Genomic DNA, 22671 nt, shown 5'->3' on the forward strand with positions numbered 1-22671 from the left:
ACCATTCAAAAGCTGACCATCTATTTGCATGAGAAGTTCACACCCACCCTATAGTTAAACCCAATGTGAACAGCTTAAGAATAATCAGAATGCATGATGGTGGAGTTAAGGCAAAGAAGTACCCTTAGGACAGAAGATAATTCCACATTTTTTCCCAAACCTGTTCCCCAGGTTTAGTTGATAGTGGTCACACTCTGCTTGGTCCTGATTCCAAAGCCACAGTAGTATTTCCTTAGGTAAGTCACAGAAACTGCTTCTCCATAGATACCTGCCTATAAATAGGGAGTAAGAGCTACCCTCCTGACTTCCCAGAGGGCCATTCTGATGCTGGAGCAAGATAAAGCTTGCACAAGTGTCAGAGCATTAGTGGTCAGCCTCTGGCTGCCCCAGGGTCCAGATTTTTACTCTTAGCAACCGTTTGGCACCACTTTCACCTGAGGCACCTCCACAGGCTAGAAGCAAATCCATTTCTAAAAAAGCAAATGGGAAAGAGGCAGATTTCAGCTATAATTTTTATAACTGATATGATTTCCCAAACCATTCAAAGTCCATCATTCCCTTTGATTCTGACAGTTCTTCCTTTAGTGGAGGAATCATCATCTGCTTTTCATCTCATAGATGAACATCATTCACAACATAAAAGATCTGCTCAAAGCTCCATGAGAGGAGACAGCAAGGCTGGAACTTGGATCATGCGTCCTCTAATTCCTATCCTCATCCCTCAGAGTCACTTTCCATTCCCATTCCCGTATTCTCAGAGGACACACCAATTCTTCTTGCTCTCCTTGCTCCTCTCCCTCCCTCACCCTCTCCTTCAGGACCGTGGGATTGCACAGAGTCGGTGGCTGACTGGGGAGATGGTGAGTCCCGTTCTGAATTCGAGGCTCAGCTTCTCATTGTCTGGGGGCCTGAAGGTAAATCTTTGCACAAGGGAAGTGAAGAAAATAAACAGCTCAGACCTGGCCAACTGTTCTCCAATGCATACCCGCTTTCCTATTGAGAAAGGCATAAAGGCTTCCTTTTTCTTAAACTGTCCATTCTCCAGAAAATGCTCCGGGTTGAACGTGTCGGGGGTGGCCCATTCTGCAGGGTCCCTGTGCAGTGCAGTCAGGTTGGTCACGATCACGGTCCCCTCTTGATTCCATCACTTTCATTCTACGTCCACCCCTGCCTCCTAGTCCAGGCTACCAACTGGCTTGCCTACACTCCTGTAACAGCTGCCCAGCTAGGCTCATAGCCTCTTTTCCCTTTCAATCTGCTCCATGCTCTCCATTGGGAGCTTATAAATGTTGCATATGTAGCCGGCTCCAGGGCTCCCAAAGAGATCCTGTTCTGCCACTGGCCGCTGACAAAATCCAAAGGCAGAGAGACCAGTAGAGGTGAAACAGGAGAGGAATTTATTTCAGTGAGGCCAGCGCCGGGAAGACAGAGGGCTAATGCCTCATAGACTGTGTCCAAAGTGCTGAAAATACTTCCAGGTTTATATAAGGAAGATGTGGGACACAGGTGGGTGGGCCCATGCAGGTGGGCAGTGAGGGTCAAATCGCTCAGTGTCTTGGAGTCCCTCACGGGCGGTCCTGCGGGCTCAGGGCAGTCCTCATGGCTTGAGGGGGCATTTCAGCTGCTGCAGGGGATGCTCTGCCCTCGGGCTCTTCCACCTGAGCCCAGAGATGCGCTGGAAAGAAGAACCCAACTGAAAAGTTTGAGGCCAAAATAGAGACAGTGGAACTCTTTACACGCCTCGATGAATGAATCCCAACCAGAATATTCTCCTTTTCCTTGTCATCTCCAGATATTTTTACAGCCTCTTTTGTTCAATGAAGACAATTACTATTATTTTTTGTAGCAGTTTTAGGTTTCGAGAAGAGCATCCCCCTCCCCCCATTCCTTACAGACTGGGGCATCCCATCCACTGCGATGGGAGGCTTGCCTTTTCCGCTGATTATCTGGGAGCTCTGTCTATATCCTGCACATCCGGACACTCGTTCATTGGCTTCAGTCACAGAACGACGTTTATTAAGTGCCAGTGAAACCGGCGCTTTATAATAAAAGCTCTACTTTTAACCTACTGAACACAAGGCAGAATTGTTGTTGCCTTGTGTTTAGGGTAGCTGGAGGCAAGTGAGCTCTAGCCCAAGGGCCCCATCTTTTCACAATAGACTTTCTAACTGCCCATTTCTAAATGGAATTAGCCTAGGTAATATATCATGAGGCCTTGTAACTGCTTCTTATGGATGAAACCTCTCTGATGCACGAGTCACAAGACGTTTGTATAAGTTGTTTCTACCAAACAGAGAGGCTGGGGACCTAAGGAGCGTGATGCCCCAGTGTGCCTGTAGATCGGCAACGCCCTCACTGATGTGGGAACAAAGGCAGGAGAGAAATTAAGAAATTTCCTTACTCCCTACCGCCCATTGACAAGTCCTTGAAACAGGCAGAGTGACCTTCCTCTAGGGACTCCACTGCCTGGATGTTGATACTTGGCTAAGGGCAAAAGGCAGTCTTAGTCCAGCCCCCATGACTCCATAAATCTACTTTAACATAAAAATTCCTTTGGAAACTCCTCTTACCTCTATCCTCTAAGATACATGTTAGCAATCATCCCACTGATATATGACCCACTAATAAACATCTGAAGGGTCTCATGACTGAGTTTTCACCAAAGGTAATAAATGACCTTTCCTAACAATAGCTAGCCCCTGTCCCCCCTTCACCCCAGGATCCTGGAAACCTTGTTTCCAAAATACCTGGGAGACTTATGCTCTCCCTAACCCCTTTCCCAACTTGAAAATATATAATAGGCCACTCTTCATGATCCCAGGGCAGCTCTTTCTGCCCGCGTTTCAATAAAACCACCCTTTTTGCACCAAAGACATCTCAAGAATTCTTTCTTGGGTGTCCACTTTGAGCCCTAACGTCTTTCCTGCATCACTCACTTTTTCCTCATCCTCTATAGCTACCAGTCCCCTTTGACGACACTCTCCCTAAAATCCAGTGAAGACTCAAGACCCCTTTTATCAAGGCAGGCAGACTTGAGATCTCACTCCTCCTCCCCATTTCCTTGTTTAGCTGCCTTGCAAAGTAAACTTCTTTCTTTACTGCAGACCCAGTCTCAGTGTTTGGCTTTGCTGCACACAGGGCCCTTGCTACCCCATCCTTGTGAGAGACAGTTGGGACCTAGAATTGAACAGAAGAGACAAGGCCTTTGTCTTTGGAGATCTGCCATTCTTGTGGAGCCAGAGGGACAATAAACATAGTAAGTGAGGACATTATTTAGTACGTTAGGTGGAGTGGGTAGAAAAAAAGAGCAGGGTGAGGGGGCCCCAGAGTGGCAAGTGGGGGCAGGCTAGAGAGTGGGGACACCCAGTAGAGGCACGCAGGGGGACAGAGTCCCAGGCTGGGCAAGGGCAGGACTAGGGGTGTGTCCATTATTCCAGTGCACGGGGATGAATGTTAGCCAGCCCCCAGGGCTGGGCACACATCTTTTACCATCAAGAACAATGCAGCAGCAAACACGGGTCATCTGTCCGTCTGTCCATGTGCAGAATACCTGGAGGATCCACTCCTTGCAGTGAACTACAACACACTCGGAGAGGGACCATCCGGTTGCCTTCCAAAGGCTCCGCACCAGGGCCACGAGTTTCCCACAAAGAGCTGCCCTCCGGGAGTTCTCGAACGTGTACATTCTTCTGGCAGGTCACAAGGGCGCTCACATTCCACCAGGAGAGTTTCCAGAGCGGAAATCAGCTAATCCGCGACAGGGCCCCCGGGGCAGGCGCGGGAAGGTTCACGCCTAGGTGGTGGGTGGGCAGGGCTTCCTGATGGGTGGATGGGTGGATGGGTTGATGGGTGGATGGGTGGGTGAGCAGAAGAGGGGCTGGGGACGCTGCCGAAGTTACCCATAGAGGCCACCAGGGGGCGCACAGTGCCACCACCTCCCAAGATGAGCCTGTCCGGAATTAGGACCTTCTCTCAAGGGGTCCTGTGGGGCCTAAATGCCAGGGAAAAGGAGGGAGGTGAGAGGAAGGAGAGCGAGAGAAAGGGAGACGTAGAGTTAGGGAGGGTTAGAGGAGCTTCTAAGAGTGCCTCTAAAGCAGTCTGCTCTAAGGACTGGTCTCATGATGGAACCCCCATCAAAGTGATTATGACCTCTTATCTGTGAGTTGAATTCAAGAGCCCAGAACATAGTGGAGAAAAAAGTCACAGGATAAATGCGTACAGTATGATGCCGTTTGTGTAAAAAAGAAATTCCTACCAATAAATGCTGCATATTTATTAGGGCTGTGTGTGTGTGTGTGTGTGTGTGTGTGTGTGGTGTTTACCACATATACATCCATAGGAAAAAGTCTAGAAGGAGGAATTTCAAAATCAGCAACAGTGGTTACCTTTGGAATTGTGTGTGTGGAAGGGGTCAGGGAATGGGAAGGGTGATGAGGAGTGATCAGAGAGGACTTTAGCCTTAAATATTTTAATTTCCTAGGAGTCTAAATCCTGTTGGTTGTGTAACCTAAAATTAAAAATTACTTTAAAGGGACACCTGGGTGGCTCAGTGGTTGAGCATCTCCTTCCAGCTCAGGCCAGGATCCTGGAACCCTGGGATGGAGTCCCACATTGGGCTCCCTGTGGGGAGCCTGCTTCTCCCTGTACCTGTGTCTCTCATGAATAAATAAATAAAATCTTAAAAAAATTACTTTCAGAAAAGAAAAATGAAGATAAAGAAATGACAGAAACATCAAATGCCATCTTGTATTGCATCAATAGAGGTCTTCCATGTAGCTCAAGGGAGGTGAGAGCCTCCCCTGCTCTTCTCAGAACATACCCAGGAGGACCTCCTTTCCTCTCCTTGGCTCTGTCCTGTGTGAAGAACAGTGACAGCTCAAGGGCATGCCAAGAGGTGAAAGGGGAGGAAATTGTGGTGCCATCTGAATGTGTGCAGAGGAGTGAGCATGCTCTTTACTTAAGCTGCAGTAGCCGGGCTGGGAGGGGTATGTGTGACAAATGCATTCTTGCAGGCTGATTTCTGCTAGGTCCCAGGGGCAGGATTCCAGGAGTGAAGGATAGTGGAGACTCCCGCCCAGATGGGGTAAAGATTTCCCATCCAGCTAAGTGGGGATGGTGTGGGATAATTTGGGGATTTGGGAAGTGCCTAGACTTGGAATGTATGCAAGCCAAGACAGCATGATGGTTCCTAGGAACTAGGAACACCAAGGATGGAACTCCCAGCACCCTATGGGAGGGTAGGGGAGTCTCTGAAAGACTCCTTCAGCTCTGGAAAACAATAGCTGGGAGACCAGAAGGGGTGGCTGTTGAGATACAGATTAGACCTGAACCCTCGGTGGGCTTCAGTATCTCATCAGTAAAATGGGTGGTGGGTGGGTGTGGTCTCCGCTTTTATCCAGCTGGGAATCTTCCAGGATCTCTTTTGGTCCCGAACACTTGCAAGCTGAGGGCTTGCAGTTCCCAGATTAGCCAGCAGAGCTCGCCTTCTGACAGACTGAAAAAAGCCGGGCCGGTCTGAAGCTGGGACGGAGGCTGGGATTCTTCGTTTATTTGCTTTTTCTCTCCCGGGAACTTGAGATCAGCAGTGTTCCGTGCACTGGGGATACGGTCAGGAGCAAGGGCTCTACAATGGAGCTGCTAATCTTCCCTCCCAACTTCTTTTTTTCTCCCACACTCCACTTCTTTTTTTTTTTCTTAAAGATTTTATTTATTTATTCATAGACACAGAGAGAGAGGCAGAGACAGAGGCAGAGGGAGAGGGAGAGGGAGAAGCAGGCTCCATGCAGGGAGCCCGATGTGGGACTCGATCCCAGGTCTCCAGGATCATACCCCAGGCTGCAGGTGGCGCCAAACCGCTGCGCCGCCGGGGAGGCCCGCACACCCCACTTCTGATTCCTTAGCAGATTCAGATCGGGTCACCTCTGTACCCCTCCACTGCCACCACCGCCTGCCAGCCCTTCATGTCTTGCCTGCTGCCTGGCTGTCACAGTACTTTCTTCACTGGCCATCCCATTGCCGCCCTTTCTCCTCTTTCTCCCTTTCTAGCCAACCGGATGCTCTTGAAACTCATCAGAGCCTGCCCCCTCAGCTCAGAACCCTCCCAACCCCATCTGTTCTCCAACCTAGAACTCACCTGGCCCGGTGTTATCCTGCCCCACTACATGGGACCACATGGCTCTCCCTCCTGCCTTGCATTCTCCACTCCAGCCACACCGGCCTCCTTGCCGTCGCCTCAGGTGGCAAACTTGTTCTCTGCCTCAGGGCCCTTGCACATGCCCTCTTTCCCCAGGTAAGCCCCGTGGCCTCTCCTTCACTTTATTCAGGCATCTGCTCAATCTCACCCTTCAGAGGTGAGCCTAAATTAAAATAGTCTGGTCACTGCCACTCTCTACCTTCTTATGCCTCTCTAGCTTTGTTAACTGTGCCCTCGATGGTGTGCTGTGTGTTCACTGTTTCACTTGCTTACTGTTTGTCTCCCTCCAGTGTCAGCTCAGCAGTGGGGGGACTGTGTCTGTTTGGCTCAGAGGGGAGGTCCTGGTGCCTAGTTGGTGCCTGGCATGTGGAAGGATATTTGTTCACTGGCTGAATGGAAGGGGAGGCCTTGAGGAGCACACTTCCCTGGCTTGGCAGTGAGTGAGAGGGAGGGACTGATAGTGACACTGAGGTTTCTGCCTGAACGAGGAGAGGGATCACCTGGCCGCAGGCTGGGGACACTGGGGCTGTACTGATGGAGGGGGCACAGCTGGGGAGGGAGAACCGTCTCCCTAGGACTGGGGGCTCACAGCCTGTGCCGACTTCCCCATCCAGAGACCTCACACTCCTGGGGTCCTATCCCCTACCCTCTACCTATGACCCTGACTTGCTGGGGGCCAGAGATGAGCTTCTGGCCCTTTGGGTGCACCGGGCCTTCTCTTTCCTCTTCTCTCTGTATGATTATGTGTCTGAGGTCTTCAGGACAAGGCCAGGCCCTGGAAACAGGGAACCTGGGTCAGGCCTAGGCCTCAGTTTCTCTGCCTGTCCAATGAGGTAGACAGTGCAAGAGGGCAGATGCCTAGGTGCAGATCCCAAGGGTGAGGGAAGGTGCAGTGCCCTTCTGCCCACTACCCCCTGCAGACCCCGGCAGAGCAGCCTGGCCTCTCAGGGCTCCCAGGCAGCTAAAGTGCTGGCCTCCTGCTGGGCCCCAGAACCAAGAGCCGTATCCTGGGAAAGGGGAGCAAACACCTTGCGGCCAGGCCCCTAGAACCGTCAGAGCACCAGGGGCCAGTGCTAAGGGTGATAATCAGGGTGTTCCAGGGGAAGGAGCCTCAGGGCAGGGCTGGGCTGCACGGGGCCCACACACAGGCCTGGCTTGCCGGGCCCAGAAAGTTCTTCCTCTCTTGCTCTGCCTTCCCCCGTTCTCGTTTCATGCTCACAGTTGTGGCCACACCCAGGCTCTGCCCTCATGATTCCTTCTTAATGCTTTTCTTTATGTCACTTGGTTTGCACTGAGTTACACTGAATCATTTTATTTATTTATTTATTTATTTATTTATTTATTTATTTATTTATTTTTACATTGAATAATTTAGACACATGGAAAAATAGAGAATAATGTTGTAAACCATATACCCAACATCCAGATTACCATTAGCATTTCCCATAATACTACTTCTATTTCTTTTTGAGATAATGTGATGTGAATTATAGATATGAATTTTCACCTCAAATACTTTAGTCTACATCTCTAAAAAATAAGGCTATTTCCCCACATACCACTGGAGCATTGTTTCACTCCAGAATGTTGATTTTTCTCCGATACCTAATATTTAGTCCACAACTGACTTGCCCAAGTGTCCCCAAAATGTGTTTCACAGTTGACAATGGGTTTATTTATTTTTATTTTTTAAAGATTTTATTTATTTATTTGAGAGAGAGAGCAAACATGCCCACAAGTAGGGGGGAGGGGCAGAGGGAGAGAGAGAACCTCAAGCAGACTTTGTGCTGAGGGCAGAGCCTGACGCAAGGCTCAATCTCACAACCCTGAAATCATGACCCCAGCAGAAATCAAAAGTCAGATGCTCAATTGACTGAGCCATCCAGATGCCCCAACAATGGATTTATTGTGAAAGAAAACTTGATGCATGAAATGAAAGCAAGTGTCTTCTGCCATAAATAGAAGGTACCTCTGGAAATGGACCCAGTGTCAAACTACATGGCACCCAGGCTATAGCTGAGGCCTGCCCTTTATTTGTTGTAAGAGTGATGAGTGGGCATGGGTTGTTAAAGACAGAGCAGCTGCAGCAGAGACTTTCTCACTGTTGGAATAAGACTTGAACTTGGAAAGGGAACCTCTTTCTCCATGTCAGGATGTGTGCCATTTAACACAGGGCTGGCCTGCAGGGGTAGGGAGATGTAAGCAGGACAAGAGAGTAGCTCCTTCCCAAGGCTGCAGAAGGTTCTGGAGATGTAGTGGGAAGATCACCAGGCAGGGAGCTGGGAGCGTGTGGGCCTGTCCTTACTCTGATTTGGGGCTCTGTGTTTCTGTCTGTAAAATGGGGGAAGTGGTAATGCTAGGACAGGGCCTCCCCACTGCATCACTCCCTGCCACGCCACCACCTGACAGTACCTCATTAGGACCTGTGTGACCTGTGTGAACCCTGTGACCCAGCTTCCTACCTCAAACCTTTCTCTGTTCTGGGCTGGCTAGCTCCCTCCTGTTCACTCTTCAGGTTTCAAACCAGATGCCACCTCCTCCTAGAAGCCCACCCTGACTTCTGGCATGGGTTCAGGCCCCTCATTTGGACTCCACCGCTGCCCTTGATGACTCAGAACTGTAACCCTAATGGCTTCTCTGTCTCTCCTGACAGCTGTGGACAGGAAAAGCTGAGAGCATTTGTCTCCTTCTCCACTGTGTCTCCAGCCCCTACCTTGGTGCCTGGCACATAGTAGGGGCTCAATAAATGTGTTGAATGAACAAATGATTATTACTACATTTTGTCAAATCTGTCTGCCTCTTCAGGGCTCTGGGCCTGGGCATTTGGCCTTTCCTCCCCTCTCTCCCCATCCCTTCTTCCTTTTCTCACAAGTATTTGTGCCAGGTGATGTTCTAGGCTTGGGAGATACAGGCAAGGCACCTGCCCTAGTGGAGCTGACAGTCAGTGAGGAGAGGCAAATGAAAACAAGTATACAAAATAGTCGCAGATGTTATTTATGGAGTGTAAGACAGACAGGAGCTTTGGAACAGCATTCGAGAGCCTTGCTGAGAAGGTGACATTTATCTGAGTGGAGCCTTGAGTGAGAAGGAGCTGGCAGGCGAAGATCTAGTGGAAAGGCATTCCTGGCAGTGGGAACTGCATCTGCAAAGGCTCTGAAGGGCGAACCAGCTATGGCAGGGGACAAAAGGCAGCTGCAGGGATGAGGTCTGAGAGGAAGCAGGGCCAGGCTGGGTGGGGAAGGCTGTTCTGAGTCCTCCAAGGCCAGTGGGAAGATGTGAGTGGGAAGAGGCTGGGATCTGATTTGCTTTCTTTCCAGCTCTGAGATACAGCTGACATGTAATGTTGTGTAGGTTCAGGGTGCACGATGTGAAGATTCAATACATGTATATATCACACACGTCTACCACAATGCCTTGTTAACACGTGTATCACCTCACATAGTTACCTCTGTGTGTGTGTGTGTGTGTGTGTGTGTGTGTGTGTGTGTGTATAACATAGTGCCTTGGTGAGAATATTTAAGATCTGCTCTCTTAGCAGCTGTCAAATATATAATACAGCAATCTTAACTGTAGTCACCATGCTGTGCATTTTGGTTCTCAGGACTTACTCATTTTATGACTGGAAGTTTAGATCCTTTGACCAACATCTCCCCATTTTCCCCTCAACCCCTAACAGCCACCATTCTACTCTGTTTCTGTAAATTCAGGGTTTTATTTAAAATTCCTCATATAAGTGAGATCACATATGATCTTTCTCTTTCTGAATGATTTCCCTTAGCATGATGCCCTGCATGTCCATCCATGTTGTTGCAAATGGCAGGATTTCCCTCTTTTTTTTTTTTTTATAGCTGGCCAATATTCCATTCTATCTACCTGTCTATCCATCCATCCATCCATCCATCCATCCATCCATCTTAGATTTTCTATACTTATTCGTTTGTCGCTAGACACTTAGGTTTTTCCATGTCTTGGCTCTTATTAATAATGCTAACACAAACATTGGGGTGCAGATATCTTAGAGATACTGATTTCATTTTTTTTTGGTTATACACACAGAAATGGGAGAGCTGGATCATATTCTAGTTCCATTTTAAATAATATTTTATTAAACCTTCATACTGTTTTCCATAGTGGCCACACCAATTTATAATTCCACCAACAGCACACACAAAGGTTCCCTTTTCTCCACATCCACACCAGCATTTGGTATCTCTTGTCTTTTTGATAATAGCTTTCCAACAGGTGGGAGGTAATATCTCATTGTGGTTTTGACTTGTAGTTCCCTGATGATGAATGACATGCACTTTTTCATGTACTTGTTGGCCATCTGTATATCTTCTTTGGAAAAATGTCTATTCGAAAATTCTGCCTATTTTTTAATTGGAAGTTTTGTTTGCTGTTGAGTTATGTGAGTTCTTTATATATTTTAGATATCAACCCCTTATCAGATATATGTTTGCAAATATTTTCTCCCATTCCATAGGTTGGCTTTTCATTTATTATTATTATTATTATTATTATTATTATTATTATTATTTTAAATAGCAATATAGTTAACATACAGTGTAATATTAGTTTCAGGTGTACAAGATAATGAATCAACACTTCCATACAACACCTGGTGCTCATCACAAGTGTACTCCTTAATCCCCCTCATCTGTCTCCCCCCATCCCTCCACCACCCTCTCCTCTGGTGACCATTAGTTTGTTTTTTATACTTAAGAGTCTGTTTCTTGGTTTATCTCTCTCTCTCTCTCTCTTTTCCTTTGCTCATTTGTTTTGTTTCTTAAATTCTGCATATGAGCGAAATCATACGGTATTTGTCTTTCTCTGACTTATTTCACTTAGCATTATACTCTTACACTCTCTAGCTCTGTTCATGTTGTTGCAAATGGCAGGATTTCATTCTCTTAATAGCTGAATAATATTCCACTGTATGTATGTGTATATATATGCATATATATATACACACACATACATATACACATAAATATGGCCTATACACATATATATACCACCATATATACCACTTCTTCTTTATCCATTGATGTATCAATGGACACTTGGGCTACTGCCTTTTCACTTTGCTGACTTTCTCTTCTGCTTTGTAGAAGCTGTTTAGTTTTATGTAGATCCATTTGTTGATTTTTGCTTTTGTTGCTTCTGCTTTTGTTGTCATATCTGAAGAATCATTGCCAAGACCAATGTCAAGGAACTTTCTTTCTTTTTTTTTTGGAACTTTCTCCCTATATTTTCTTCTGGGAGTTTTATGGTTTCAGGTCCTAGGTTTAAGTCTTTAATCAATTTCTAGTTAATCTTTAAAAAAAAGATTTTATTTATTTATTCATGAGAGACACACAGAGAGAAGCAGAGACACAGGCAGAGGGAGAAGCAGGCTCCATCCAGGGAGCCTGACGCGGGACTAGATCCTCCCCAGGGATCACGCCCTGGGCCGAAGGCAGATGCTCAACCCCTGAGCCACCCAGGGGTTCCTCTAGTTAATTTTTGTGAGTGGTGTGACATAGTGGTCTAATTTCATGCTTTAGCGTGTGAATATCCAGTTTTCCCAATGCCACTTGTTGAAGAGACAGTGGGGTTTCTCCATTGAGTATTCTGTGTCAAATATCATTTGGTCATATATGCATGGGTTTATTTCTGGGCTCTTGATTTTTTTAATACCAGAACCATACTGTTTTGATTCTTGTAGTTTTGTAATGCCCATTTATGTTTTATTTATTTATTTATTTTTTAATTTTTATTTATTTATGATAGTCACAGAGAGAGAGAGAGAGAGGCAGAGACATAGGCAGAGGGAGAAGCAGGCTCCATGCACCGGGAGCCTGATGTGGGATTTGATCCCGGGTCTCCAGGATCGCGCCCTGGGCCAAAGGCAAGCGCCAAACCACTGCGCCACCCAGGGATCCCCCATTTATGTTTTAAAAGATTTCCCTGAGCTGAGGGAGGGCAGGTGGGGGAGAGAAGGCAGGAGTGGCCCCTGGGTCTGCCGCAGCCTCCAGGCAGAGATGGGTTAGCTGAGCCCCTTTCCAACCCAGCTCTAGCATGAGCTGTCTGAGCTGCCTGAGTATGTGCTGAGGATGGGCCTGGGTTGTGGGCTTGAGGCTCCCAGTGTCTGTTGGTGTCTGGACCTGTGGGATGGGCCTGAGCAAGAATGAAAGGGCAGTGGGGTTTGGGCTCATTTGCATTTGATTTGCATGTGGAACTAAGGGGTCAAGTTGAAAGCTGTAGAGGCCTATACCAGTCCCTCGGGTGTAGGGTCTCTGGTGCTATGACAGACAAAGATTCTATCTCCAGGCCATGACCTTGCAGTTCAGGCGGGGCCCTATTTCTCCACCTGCCTCTGGCCTGACCCTGCCATCTGGGTTTGGAACACTGGAGGGACAAAGGATCCTCACTCTCTGAACCATTTTCTCCTATAGAATCCCATCTGTCAGGCTCAGCCTCTGACCTGGGACAGCTCTGTTAGTTCAGGCCCAAGAGTAGGGGAGGGGATGCCCCTCTAACCCTAAGGGGGACCCAAGCCTCTCTTCTCAGCTTCTGCCATCTGCTCTGGGCAGCGCTAGCCTCCTCCTGCTTCTGTCACTTGTTTGATGTGATCCAGGCCAGTCACTCTCCTCTCCCCCTTCTGGGCCTTGGTTTCCCCCTCTGTCACGTGCAGAGGTGGGATTGGGTTGCTTTTCCAAAGAGGAGGGACTTGTGTCTCACTCTTGTAATTGTTGCTATATCCACAATCCACGTGTTCTATTAGTAACTTCAAGTTTTGGAAGGAAACATGTGCCCCTTTGCTTAAACAGATTTAATTTGAAAAGAAATTCCATGCTATCTCCATATGTGGAAATTCAGTATTGTTTGCCATAATTGGAAAGATTCTGGGGAGAAAAAAAAATAATGGAATGGGAATAGAACAATGTCATTAAATACTAGTCTTGCTTCAAGTGCAAGAAGCCCAATACATTTATAAGATATTGCAGAAAAGACAAAACTATGGAGAAAGAAAACAGATGAGTGGCTGTCAGAGTGAGGTGGAGGGAAGTGACAGTAAAACACAAGAGGGAAGTGCCCCAGGTGATGGAAACATCTCTACTATAGTGACTGCAAGTGTATACATTTGTCAAAAATCAGAGAAGTGAACACCTGAAGTTGGCAAATTTTGTTATATTTAAATTTCCTTTAACAAGGCAAGTTTTAATTAATTAATTATTTATTTATTAAAAATTTATTTATTTATTCATGAGCAACACAGAGAGAGAGAAGCAGAGACACAGGCAGAGGGAGAAGCAGGCCCCATGCAGGGAGCCCCATGTGGGACTTGATCCCAGATCCCAGGATCATGTCTTGAGCCAAAGGCAGATGCTCAATTGCTGAGCCACCCAGGCATCCCAAGGCAAGTTTTTATAAAGAAACAAATAAAAATTCCAGTTGGGTCCTCAGTCTGAGGACCCCTCTTGTGGCGAAAATTAGCACATGTAGGGAGAGGCTAACTCACTGAAGAACAGCAAAAAAGGATGGAAGGGTATCCAGGGGAAGACAACTTCCACTCTGGAGCTGTGCTAATACAATAGCCACTAGCCTTGTGTGGCAAAAAGCCGTTTAACTTAATCCAAACTCAGTAAAATTAAAATGAGCATATGAGTCACATTTCAAGCAGCTAGCGGCCACTGTACTGGGCAACTACAGAACATTTCTCCCTCACAGCAAGTCTTGGTAGATACCACTGCCCTAGAGGATCTGTTTGATGCATATAATTTAAAAACAGTCATGCCCCTGTCTCCTACTTTGAGAAACGCTGCTCGGTTTGATCTAACCTCACTGTGTGAAAGCCACCACCTCTTTTCACTTTGCATGATGACCCAAAGACCATTTCATTTATGCAGTCTAAGAGCAGAGTGAGTAAGGGACAGGCAGTGTCAGGTAGGGAGAGATAGGTAGGGGGCCATGGAATCAGGCTCATAAAACAAAATCCTAGGAATTCTGAGATATAAGGAAACCAGAGATAAGGGAATAGCCCAGACCAATTGGCCCTGAGTGTTAGGAGTATTTTTCTTTGGTGGCTACAATGTAATCACAGAAAATGACAGACCACAAAGAAGTAAGTCATGACGGGTGTTATCAATAGTCCTTGCTCAAACTAAGACGGCACAAGAATCTCAAGGCCACAAGCTCCCTGGCCAAGTTTTCTTTTCTTTTTTAAAAAATTTTATTTATTTATTCATTAGAGACACACACAGAGAGAGCGGGGGGTGGGGGGCAGAGACATAGACAGAGGGAGAAGCAGGCTCCATGCAAGGAGCTGGACAGGGGACTGGATCCCAGGTCTCCAGGATCAGGCCCCGGGCTGAAGGCGGTGCTAAACGGCTGAACCACCCGGGCTACCCCCCTGGCCAAGTTTTCAATAAAAGACCAGCTTGTTGGTTTCAATAAAAATCTTCAGTGGCAGCCCTGTCTGGACATCTCTCACTTCTAAGAGCTTTCTCTGTATCCTTACTTAATAAACTTCTATTGCTTTACTAAAATCCCTTTGTCAGAGAGATTCATTCTTCGACTCCATGAGACAAGAACCTGGCTCTCCCATTTCAAGCGTGTGGTGGGCATCTAGAGTTTTAGACTGAGGGGATTCTAAGGATTTGAAGACCTCAGGATTAAAAAATTCTGGGCTATTCAGATTTGAAATCTGTCCCTGGTCCTGGGGCATGAGGGTTTTGGAGTGAAGAGCTAATGGGGCTCAGTCAGGGCCAAATCCAGAGGGATCCTCAGGACTGTCTGCTCCTTTCCCTGTTTCCTGCAGCTGTCAGCCTATTTCTAACCTCCAGAAGATTTCTGGAAGCCCTGATTTGTTCTGTGCTGACTGCATGGTGCAAGCGTGTAGGGTTTGCGATTTCTCAGGAGTCCCTGTGGTTGTACTGTATAATCTCTGATATTGTCATCCACAATTAGCATAGTGCACATTTATTGCGCTGTACTTTGGTCAGGTCCTGTGCTAAGCATTTTGCGGGCATCATCCTAGGGACTCAAGGTAACTCCTTACAATGTAGGTGCAGTTATTTCCATTAAAGATAAAGCGACTGAAAGTCCAGAGTTTAAGGAGTGTTCCCAAGTCTGGCAGTAGGTGGGGGGTAGAACCGGGACTGGAACCCTGAGTGACTGATCCCAGAATTCTTGATCTTGGTCTTAAATTGCTGCTTTTTATCTTTAAATTCTAAACGCCTCCCTGTGGCCTAGAGCAATTTCACATTGATCCTTTCCTGTCCTTCTGTTCCAGCCGTTGGCCTTTGGCTCAAATATACCAAACTCATTCTTGCCCCAGGACCTTTGCACATGTTTTCCCTCTCAGCCTTTCTCAGATTTCCACATGACTGTCTCTCCTCCCACCCCCCTTTTTTTAATGGGGTGAGGGGCAGAGGGAGAGGGAGAGAGAGAATCTTAAGCAGGCTCCATGCCCAAGCAGGAACCCAATGCATCTCATCACCCCAAGATCATGACCTGAACTGAAACCAAGAGTTGGCCACTTAACCGACGGAACCGTCTGGGCACCCCTGCCTCTTTTTTATGCTTCAGGCCTCACTTCAGAGAGGCCTTCCTGACCATGTATATATATAAAGCCGTCCCTTTTCTATCACACCCATTGCCTTTCTCTGCTTTACTCTCATTTATAACGTCTCGCTTGTTGGTTCAGTTACTCATCTATTGTTCTGTCTCCCTCACTAGAATGTGACTTCTGTGTTCCCACCTTTCTTCCTATAATTGGCACAGACCAGGGGCTCAGAAAATATTTGTTGAATGAGTAAATACATCCTGAAACCAACCAGGAGGAGGCGAAGGTGGGGTGGTCTGCAGGGGTGAGTGCAACTTGCATAGTCCTCTTTCCAAACTGGCAGCTGCCCTTTCCTAACTGCCCAGATGGAAAGCCAAGGCTCAGAGGAATGCCCAGCCCAAGCAGCAGCTCAGTGATAATAGCCCCCCTGGAGAGCCCATTGTTATGCTCCCCAAGCCCTTTCTCAGATGGCACACCAGGAGATGTCCAGGAGGTCAGCTGGGGGCTATTGCCACCTCTACTTACCTGACAGGAAGTCTTCAGACAGCAGGGCCAGGGGACTTGCTCCCAGAGCCAGTATGGAATGGGGGGGCGGGGGCGGTGGGTGTGGGAGCCCAGAGGAGAGCTGCCTGACCAGCTCGAGGTCTGTGGGAGCTGCCTGGGCTAGAAGCTGATAGGAGCTCCCCCAGGGGGTTTCAACCTTGGCTGCACATGGAAGCCTGCTGCCCGAGCCCCTGTCCCAGAGGTTCCGATCTAGTTGCAACCTGGACATGGGGATTTGTGAAAGTCTCTAGGTATTATCTATTGCGGCATAACAAATCATCACAAAACTCAGTGGCTTAAGACAAAATAATCATTTTTTTTTCATCTCTTGGATCAGTTTCTATTGGATAAGAACTGAGGAGGGGCTTGGCTTGGCAGTTCTGTCTCAGAACCTCTCACTAGGCCTCACGTGAAGGCTTGATAGGCTGCCTCCCCTGGGACCAGAAAGGAACTGTCCTTGGTCTACAGTTCACTCCAGTGCCTGCCTCTCAAACCACCTGGAGGCCTCCAAAGAGCCAGTTTCCACCGGCCAAAACAAAATACAGCCATGGGAGGCACAAGGGATCGGGAGCTGGTATCCGAGGGTGATTTCATATCATTTTCAAGTTGAGTAGAGGAAACACTGCCAAGGTCAGGGTGCTGGAGGAAGCACCAAAGCAGCTGCAGGCCTGTGGATGGGGCAAGATGTTATTGTTGTTCACACCCTGGGTCAGGATGAGACCATAAGGATCATCTAGCTCCCTTTTATCTGGACACACTAATGACAGCTTGTCCACCCTCCTATTCTTGCAGGCTCTCCCTCCCCACTCCCACATGGTGGGAGAAGGGAAGGCCCTGGATGATTTTAATCACTGTGAGCTGCTACCAGGGGCTTAACAAATCCTTGAAGACAGGGAGCATCGCCAATATGCTGGTGGCAAGTGAAGATGCCCAGAGTTCTAGAATCTGAGTGTACCCAAAGAATGTCTCTTTATGTGGCCTAACTTGGAGTCCAGGGGAAGTTCCTTCTGCCCTCTGTCTGCCCTCTGTTTGCCAAAGGGAATAAGGCTCAGGACTTTTGTGTTATCCTATTTGTTTTAAGCTCCAGGGCATGTAGGGCAGAGGCAAGTTTTGAAGATGCAAGGGTCAGCAGGACCTTTATCCAAACATCTTAAATACCTCCCAACCCCTGATTAAAGTTTTACATCTCAGAGAAGAATCCAACCACAACACAATTGTTGTCATTCTCATTTTAATGACAGGGAAGCTAAGGCCTGGCAGGCACCCTAGCAATGTGTTTGCGGGGGTCATATGCTTCTGAAAAACTTGCCAAAGTGAGATATTTGAACCTCACTCTGGTGAAACCACCATCTCCTTCCATTCTGACTTCCCTTCATGTCAGATGCTGTTGGAGTGAGTGTGAGCATTTTGGGGATTTGGCTAAGGGGATCTTGACATTTAGTGTGGGTTTAGTGGTCTTATTATGTTGTTTCCAGTCGCTTTTGTGAAAAGTTATTACCAACTGGTGATGACTTCCAGGAATACCCCTACCTAGCACACTGAGGTGTTCTGTGACATCTGCCACAACCAACACTGTGACATGAAAGTGCAGGGTCAGAGGTCATATCTCAATATATATAGATGAATGGTTTTACAGTGCCCAATACCACCAGTATGTAATAGAGAAGAGGTATGAAATATATATATTGGGCCAGAAGAAGCTTGTTTGTGACCAGTATTATGGAGGTATGCCAATTTTGTAATTCACAGAAATAATGTTATTTTTCTACATTTTGTAAAATTTGTGGAATTTGCCATTTGTTGAGGTTTCTTTTATCTTTCTAACCAATCACTTTTTATTACCTAGTTCTAAATTAGTAATTTTGTAGATTTGTCTTAAATAAATCTCCCTAAATTGCATAAACCTCAGGAAGTATACAGTCTGAATCTGACCCTGCTCAGTTTTCTCTGTCGTTTATGATCACAGAACTCTCCTTGTCCTTCCTCACTGCTGTTGCCAACAGGTGTTGTACAAAGTTTACATGGCAATATAACAGAAGGGTTCAGAGGACTCCTGTGGGATCCAGACAAACCGTAGTTTTTTTCATTTATAAAATGAGAATACTAATAGAATCTCTCTCCCCACATAGTAATGAAGTCAAGTGAGAAAATATGTGTCAGGCCTTGAGCACAGTCTAGCAGAAGGCATAGTTAGTGCCACAGTTGACATTTAGCTGGTCATCACATATAGTCGGACTCCCTGTTTATGACGGTATCTATTCTGATTTGTTTGGTGCCCATGCCAGAACGAGCAATCACTGTAAGCTAGTGATAGCTGGTGATTAGTCCCCCTCCCTCACTGGCCCAAAATATGTATATAGTAAGTGCTCAGTCAATGACAATCCAATCAAAGAATGAAAGTCTCCATCTGGATTAGAAAACAGGTTGGCTTCAGATTCAACAATGCCCTAGACCCAAACAGTGACTCACAGCTGTGAAATTTCCTCATCTCAAAGGGTGCTTAGAGTTCATTTATTCGAATCCTTTTTAAAAACCTGTGGTTTTTTCCATTGACATATTTAAGTGTTGGAAAGTGGAAAATCCACAAAAGCACAACAAAGAAATGAACTGCTATTATAAATGGTTATACATGTGACATTACAATTATGTACTTAATATGTAGTTATGTATACATAGTGCTTTGAAACATACTTTTGTTTTTATTTATTTATTATAGTCGCACAGAGAGAGGGGGGGTGGCAGAGACACAGGCAGAGAGAGAAGCAGGCTCCATGCACCGGGAGCCTGACGTGGGATTCGATTCCGGGTCTCCAGGACAGCGCCCTGGGCCAAAGGCAGGCCCTAAACCGCTGCGCCACCCAGGGATCCCTGAAACATACTTTTAAAAAGCTTTCTTTGCATTTTCCTCATACTTTAAATATCTTTAACTACATCATTTTTAATGACTGCATTACAGTCATCGGGACTGTGGGGATAATTAAGGGTACCTATCTCAAAGGGTTATGCCATGAGCACTGACCGGAGCTATGTCATGTGAAGAGACCCAGCATTTGTAAAAGGCTAGATAAACTTAGCTCTTCCGCAGGATGGCTTTATATAACCAATCCTTTTTTTTTTTTTTTTTTTTTGCTGAGCATTGGAGTTATTTCCATTATTTTGCTATGGCAAATAACGCTGGGCTATATTAATCTTTGCTCATATCTTTGGTCATTTCCTTAGTAAAGTTCAGGACTGCTGGGTTTGCACATTTCACAATTTCCCACTGAGCATGTAGGGGAACAGAGAGAGAAAGGGGCTGGCCCGGGCTCACACAGCGAGCTGCAAAAGCGGACCGAGAGACTAGCTGGGGAGCCCAAAGGGCGCCTCATCGTGTTGTTGGGGACCGGGAGGAAGGCCTGGCCAAGGGAGAGAACGAGGCTCCAGAGCGGCGGCGGCCGCGGGAGCAGCAGGCCAGCGGGGCAGAGCGGCGCTGGGCTGGGCTGGCGAGGCGGGGCGCTCGCTCGCGCGGCCCAAGCTAAGCGGTCGCCTGGCAACCCAGGCGGCGCGGCGTTCGAACGGAAGCGAGGAGCCAATCAGGATGTCCGGGGCAAACCATTCCGGCGGCGGGGGGAGAGCGGCGAGCTCACTTCCCTTTCCTCTGCGCCCCGGGGACCTCCGGGCCGGTGGGGGCCTGGGGACAGCCTGGTGCCCCGGTTCGTCTCGGGTACGCGCAGCCGCTCGGAGGAGGCCCCTGCGGGTCCCCACGCCGGGTTGGGGGCGCACCGAGCCGCCTTGGACGCGGCCATTCCCAGCCCGGGTCCGAGCTGTCAGCCTCTTCCAAGACCCGCACCGGCGGAGCCGGGACTCGCCGAGCTCCGGCTTCAGGTGAGGGGGCGGGTGGTCTGGGTCGGAGGGGGTCCGGTCGCCGAGCGCCTGCTGTATACGTCCTCCCGGCGTCGTACGTGCGGGAGGTGGTACCCCATTTCCCGGAGGAGAACGGTGAGGCGCCCGGAGGCAAGTGTCCCATCCCTGGTTGAGAATCCAATTCACATCTTTCAGCTCCACCTCGAAATCTCCAGTCTGGGTAGACCTAGATTTGCCTGGAGAGGTCCAGACGCTCAACTGGTGGTCAGCTCCTCAGCCTGCAAGGCTGCTATGCCCTGGAGCCCAGGCTGGATCACCTACCTCCTGCGCCGCTCCTGCATTGCCCCCTGGGTGCCCCCTCTGGGCATCTGTCTTCCCTTCTCTAGGACGCCAGAGGTTGGATTCAGCGCTCGTTTGGGGTCCTTCTGCCCACAGGGTACTGAATCGCAGTGCCATCTCAAAGGGCTGTTTTGGGGGATCCGACTGGACCGACGTGTCTTGGTTAGGTGCTGGGTGGGCAGCAGGTGCTTTGGCCCTGGAACCACTGTTAGATTCTTGAGAATCTGCTCCAGGCTGGGGGAAATGGGTAAAGGCAGCCACTGAACGTTAAGCCACTAGTCAGCAGAGACTTTGGAGTTCAGGATGGGGCTGCTGACACCTCTGGCTGGAGCATCATACCTAGAGCAGGTCCTGACTCCTGGGGATGCTCTGGGAACTCAGAAAGAAAATAAGTCTTTCATTTATTCTTTCAACAGATATTTATGGACTTTGTATGCCATGCCCTGCCCTCCCCTTTGTCTATTTTGTTTCTCTCAGTGGCATTTACCCATCTAATGTCCTCTGTATTTCACTTATTAGGGAGTTGATATCTTCTTCCACTGGAATGTGATAGGAGGAGGGGCTAAGGTGGCCTTCAGGGCAAAATTGAGGGGTGCCAAAACCTCTAATCAAGATAACTAAAGCTAACAGTTATTATTTTCTTAAAGATTTATTTATTTTAGAGAGAGAGAGATGGAGTGTGGGAGTGGGGGTGGGGATTGAGGGTGAGGGGGCAGGGGCAGAGGGGGAGGGGAAACAGATCCTCCTTTTGCAGGGGAGTTCAAGGGGGGGAGGAGGGGAAGCTGGATCCTAGGACCCTGAGATCATGACCTGAATGGAAACCAAGACTTGGAAGCTCAACCGACTGAGCCACCCAGGTGCCCTAAAGCTAACTGTTACTATTTGCTGCGTGTTCTGCTGGTAGAGATCAACTCATATGGCCTCTATGGAACACAGTACACCGTCTCTGTCACGATTACAAGCACGTCCTCAGCCCAGCTGTCTCACTTCTAGGCAACGCAATGTAGGTGCAGTGACGCCGCAGGCTGGTTTGTAATAGGGCAGGTCTGGACACACACTAAATGGTCATCAGCAGGGGCTGACGAGCTCTTTATGTTACTGATGTGCCACCACGCATATTTTTGGACAACATATATTATTAAGTATATTAATACATATATTAGAATTAATACTATATTAACATTATTAAAACAACATGTATTATTGAGTAAAAAGAGCAAGGTGAATACAGTACACACAGCGTGTTGCCATATGTGTACAAAAATAGAAAGAATTTATACTCATTATTGCTTGATCTATCTAAAATCTCCCTGGAAGGACACACAGTTGTCTGGTTACAGTGGCACCTGCAGGGAGGGGAACTGGGTGGCTGGGGACAGGGGTGGGAAAGAGTTTGTTTTTTACTTCATTCTCTTCATAGTTTTTGAATTTTGAGTCATGGGCATATATCATCTGGTTGAAAAATTATATACATATGAATCATTACAGATGATATATTTGATCATAAGACCAGTGCCCCATCTGTGATCTGTCATTGACTTGCTGTGTGACTTTGGGCAAGTTTCTTCACCTCTGTGGGACAAGATAAGAAGCCATGATGGCAAACTCAGGTCTGGGAAGAAGGCAGTCCAGGACAGGAAGTGGGCTTGCCCTGGAGTCTACCCCAACCTCCACCTTCACCATCCTTGTGAGCCAGGACCTTCCCTGAGGCTTTGCATGCGGTCTCTGTCTCCACTGCAAGCCTGTTTGTCCTCATTTTGCAACTTGAGTTACAAACTGAGGCACAGATAATTGAGCTGGTGGAGCTGGGCTATCCGCTGGCCGATAGAAGATCAGTGCTTCAGGCGTCTGTGCCCACAGCCCTCCTTCAGTCCGCTCACCTCTCTCTTTCTGAGATGTGTGCAAGTGTGCCCTGGGCAAGGCCCACTGCAAGCAGGCCAGGGCATGAGTGTCTGGGGAGACTCCAGAAATAGCACGGAGCTCCTGGCGTGGCCCTGGAGGATGCCCAGCTGGGTGTCTCTGACCCGGACAGCTGGGCTGAAATCGAGCTGGCCTGCCCTATTGGCCGGCCCCCTCCCTGCTGCCTGGAGCCTTTCTGATCCTCCTCTGGGGCAGGTGAGGGCCTCCCTGTCTCCACCCAAGTCAGGGCCTGGCTTCTGCCGAATGGAAACAGCAAAGCAGGTGGAAGGAAGGGGTGGGGTGG

At 47.9% G+C, this 22671-nt stretch overlaps 1 protein-coding gene across 2 annotated transcripts in view; it reads left to right on the forward strand.

The window, feature by feature from the left end:
* The window catches only part of FAM110A (family with sequence similarity 110 member A), a 134440-nt gene that overhangs the window by 103162 nt on the left and 8607 nt on the right, over window positions 1-22671 (forward strand). The window contains exon 1 of one of the 2 annotated variants that reach the window (XM_025986106.2): window positions 19897-20150. The exons of the other annotated variant lie outside the window; for it this stretch is intronic. The gene's annotated coding sequence lies outside the window, so the exon portion shown is untranslated. Of the gene's footprint in view, window positions 1-19896; window positions 20151-22671 lie in introns of those variants that run through there. 2 annotated transcript variants of the gene reach the window in all.

The sequence above is a fragment of the Vulpes vulpes genome, chromosome 14 (assembly GCF_048418805.1).
Source record: "Vulpes vulpes isolate BD-2025 chromosome 14, VulVul3, whole genome shotgun sequence".
Classification (NCBI taxonomy): domain Eukaryota; kingdom Metazoa; phylum Chordata; class Mammalia; order Carnivora; family Canidae; genus Vulpes; species Vulpes vulpes.